Consider the following 4,740-nt stretch of genomic DNA (forward strand, 5'->3'; position numbering starts at 1 on the left):
CAGACTGTATTCACATATGATTCAACTTACATTTTAACTTGAAGGATAAGAGGAGAAAATCTGGATATTGCCACGATCCAGCCATAATCTGAAAGCCAGACAAAGATCAGGGTATTGTATTTTCATATGTATCATGATCTCTGAGTCACAAGCTTTGTACAATTCAATATATTACACTGAAGGCACATATCATATTCCATAAATTAATCAAACATTGGCTCACATACCAAGACTGTGTCTCACTCTCCTCATTCTAAAAATAACAAAGACAGTGCAGATCCAGGTAGGAATTTTCAAAGCATTTTTAGAATTACATCCTAACAAGCACTGGGTCCCGCTCCAGAAGTAAATACGTTCTTATATTTTCATTATCTGTAATTTCCAAGCAATTAGGCACAGGTAAGATAATAAAAACATATTCCGCCGCGTTTTTCTTTTTTTTAGTGTGTGGAATGTGATGAGTTCTCCAGCTGAGCAATATTATTTTCCTTACAGCGGATGTGGGTGACTGAAAGTATCAAAGAAGATACAGCCTTTCTCACTTTGCTGGGCCAGATTCTGACACATTCACACACACACACACACACATAATAGCAACACCTTCCTTAACCAGTGTTTGCACATAGACACATTGAAATGCATTACAGGGATTGGAGGCATATGAACAATGAGAGAACGCCTACAGTGAAAATATCTAAACATCTGTTTAACATCTCAGAGAAACTCAAACAAAGCGAAGAGGGTTTCTGGAAAAGTAGATTTCCTTTTATCTTTGTTTTAATTACAAGTGTCTCTTAGGACAGGCATGGGACAGGCTAATAGATGAAACTTAAGCAATATTCCCCTTTATAAGGAGTGATTCACAAAAGGAAAGATGCTATTTTATACAAGAAACAAGTCTGCAATACTCTGCCACATAGCTGTGGCTCATTTGGTATTGCAGGTCAAATGCACTGTTCTTTGGTCCACTCCCTCGGTTTCTTCATTCTTGTGTGCAGCTTCAAGCCCTCACCATTCCCCTCCTGCTATTGAAAATAAACAAGAATCAGAGCCTCTGGTCCAACAAAATGGGATGGGCCCTGGGAAGAAAAGATCCCGCTGACGGATCGATTTTCGGAGAGAAAATACCGGGCAAACAAACTAAATAATCGAAATGATGGCACTGGCGGGTGAGAAACCGCATAGCTGAGCTCCCCTCATAAAGAATCCTGCCACGAGACAGAGTAGGCTACCCACAGCCTCCACAAGTCCCAAAAACTCTTTGAGCATATCAAAGGAGGACTAGTCCATAGACCTAATCATGTGTGTTAGCCTACTTAAGGGCCTCTGACTTAGACGCAGTGCAGCGGACCCTTCCACACATATCAGCAGAAAAATGAGCCGCACTGGCGCACCGCGGCTCCGGCACCTGCTGGCCCACGGTGCAGAGGAGGCTCCATCCCAAATTGCCCCGTGCTACATCAGCAGCCAGCCAGGAACAGTGCACTTTAAACATCACGAAATCCTGAGCCACACACTCGAGCACAGCAGGATTAACTCAATAGGGAGGGCTTAAGTTGTTGCGGGCTCCACTTTGCAATCAGTCGCCCACCCCCACCACCCCAAAAAACAGTCATTACATTGAACACTTGCCTTTCAATTGAACAACCTGCCTTTGCCGTCTCGACCAGCTCAGATGTTTCATATCGTAGTCACACTCAGGAAAACTTGGGCAGCTGGTATCAACACGATCCCCGAGTTCTGATAACAGTCTTAACCCTGCAAAGCATTTCCATCCAGGTGCACGAGACCTTGCAAATCTATCTCGCATCCTATGTATGTGTGTGTTCCCTAGTGACTAACTGATTATCTTTAAAGGAGAATTCCGGTGTGATATTGACCTAAAGTGTATTGAAACATGATACCGAGTGTGAACGTATGTCTCATAGCCCATCTCGACTTGTCCCCTGCACTCCAAAATCTGGCGCTAGTTAGCCGATGCTACCAACAACTTTTTCAGTAGTGGTGCTTCGGCATCGGGCTAGCCATGCAAATAAATCACTGTTTTACACCCATTTACGAGGCTCAATGTGTCTCCACACTTCATTGGTAGACTTCCTAGGGCCCTGACATTTAAAACGAGACATTGAGAACTTTGAAAAAGCACTGGTAGTTTACTTACAAAACGATTTATACAGACAGTATCTTCACGAAGTTTAACGTTTGCAGCCATCTTGAATTTAGTCACGATAAGTCGAGCAATGAGTAAGAATGAACAGGTATGATAAGGGATCAGATTCCAAAAATAATTCAGTGGAAATGCATGGATTCCAGTTTCTTCCAGTAGCAGCAACTGGAATCCATGCATTTCCACTGAATTATTTTTGGAATCTGATCCCTTATCATAGCTGTTCATTCTTACTCGTTGCTCGACTTATCGTGACTAAATTCAAGATGGCTGCAAACGCTAAACTTCGTGAAGATACTGTCTGTATAAATCGTCTTGTAAGTAAACTACCAGTGCTTTTTCAAAGTTCTCAATGTCTCGTTTTAAATGTCAGGGCCCTCGGAAGTCTACCAATGAAGTGTGGAGATACATTGAGCCTCGTAAATGGGTGTAAAACAGTGATTTATTTGCATGGCTAGCCCGATGCCGAAGCACCACTATTGAAAAAGATGTTGGTAGCATCGGCTAACTAGCGCCAGATTTTGGAGTGCAGGGGACAAGCCGAGATGGGCTATGAGACATACGTTCACACTCGGTATCATGTTTCGATACACTTTAGGTCAATATCACACCGGAATTCTCCTTTAACTTTGGCTTGACAAGCATACATGTATGTGGATTAGTGAGTCAACAACTGTTTGTTTTCAATAAAATTTCTTTCTATTCTCTTGGCAAAACTTTACAAAAGGCAGGTTTTATTTGTTACCAATAACTATCACCTTGACTATGTGTCCTAATTAAGATGACAAGCAAAGTGTTAAGTTAACTTCAGCAAATTTAGTAAAACCTATTTGCTAATTTAAAGGTATACTACGCAGGTTCAGGTATTTTTGGTCAATGTAGTGCTCCCCCATATTTATATTTGACTCTTCTCGTGGCTTGTTCCTCTTGTACACAGTGAAAATGCTTTTGTTGTGGAGATTAAGGATTCTCCAAAGAGCTACACCATGTATGGGTGCAATTTATTTTCTCCCTTTATAAGACAGGTAATTGACATTTCCATATTAATAATGGTGTATAATAGCATATGATTTTAGAGCTGCTAATCTTGTCAATGATTGCAGTTTGTTTTCCTGACATTTTCTTCCAGAGCCCTACACTGATGTAGTCCAGAGAATGTAATATTTACAACTAATATACTGTAAACTGTACCATATCCACGTCAGTCTGTCCCAATGTAACGGAAGTGCAGCCAACCACATTTTTCCCAGTGAAAACGTCATCGTAGATGTCATCTCATGTGGGAATTACTTGTAGGAAACTAGTTTGGTAAGAGTTGCCCAGTCATCACGTTGTTCATTTGTAGTCAATGAGGAAGGACTTGAAAGCTGCATGTCCTTCTTCCCTAATATTTCAAGATGGCACGGACGGACCATTATTTCACAGGCAATGCACAACCTGGTGGCCTTGACACTTCACAGAACCTCGATCACATGAAAACACCACTTAGTGGTGTTGCCAGGTATTGCTGCTGACTACTGGTGCTGTATAGGGAGACTGCTCATGGTATGTTAAAGGTTTGCACACAGACAGGCTTTTATTACCAGGAAATTATGTTGATAGACTATTTTAGGGTCAATCTTGTGCTTTCATAATTGTATTTTACATACTTGAACTTCCCCTAGGGATCAATAAAGTATCTATCTATTTGCCACGGTCACTCTCAGCAAAGTAAACAGCTTAAGTAACAACTAACAAGTTGTGTCAGTTTAATACAGTAATATGTTCTGCATAAATGCCATGACTCCACTGTGGTGTCCTGATGAGCCCTTGGTGGCAGCTCTATGAAGTTTCTTTTAAAGGGAACAAGAAAATGTGTCCAAACCTTAAGTATTGATAGTGTTACAAATATTTCAAGATGTTGCTTTGAATGACATATGTGGTAATTATCCATGAGGAGATGGATCTTCCGGGTTATAATTTGAAATACCAGACATTGACCTAGTTTCCTGATCATAGGCCTACAGGCTTATAAAAGCTGGCATGTGTTTAATATAACATTGAAACCATGAAGCCTACTGCTAGATCTTTCCTTCACATAGTCCTCAGGACTGTTTTGACAAGCAGTTTTTGGATTGACTGACAAACTTTCCTTCACAGTCAGTCAGCCTTGCAAACCCACACTGCTGTTTTACTCCAGGGGTCCCATTTTAACATGATGCCTGTTTTTTTTATATACATGGTAGGCTACCTTTAACATGTTTTGTGAAATATATATATATATATATATAAATAAAATCATTAATCCATATCAAGTTTTATCAGAAGACATTTTCCCCCTTCTCTGATGGACACAATGCCAAGGAACCAAGGAAAATTGTGGCTCATTAAACTAATCCAATAAAAATGTGTAGGACGGCCTACAATACATGTATCAACATTAAAATAATAATCAGCAGATTTATATACTTGGCCAATCTATTATTTTTTAGAAGTACTCTGACAGAAGAGTAAAACTCTCTGAACATAATAGATCACGGCTGCCTGTTAAACATCTTGGCCATAGGTCAAAAAAGGAACAAAGACCAACAAAC

The sequence above is a fragment of the Alosa sapidissima genome, chromosome 6, assembly GCF_018492685.1.
Source record: "Alosa sapidissima isolate fAloSap1 chromosome 6, fAloSap1.pri, whole genome shotgun sequence".
In the NCBI taxonomy this organism is placed as follows: Eukaryota; Metazoa; Chordata; class Actinopteri; order Clupeiformes; family Clupeidae; genus Alosa; species Alosa sapidissima.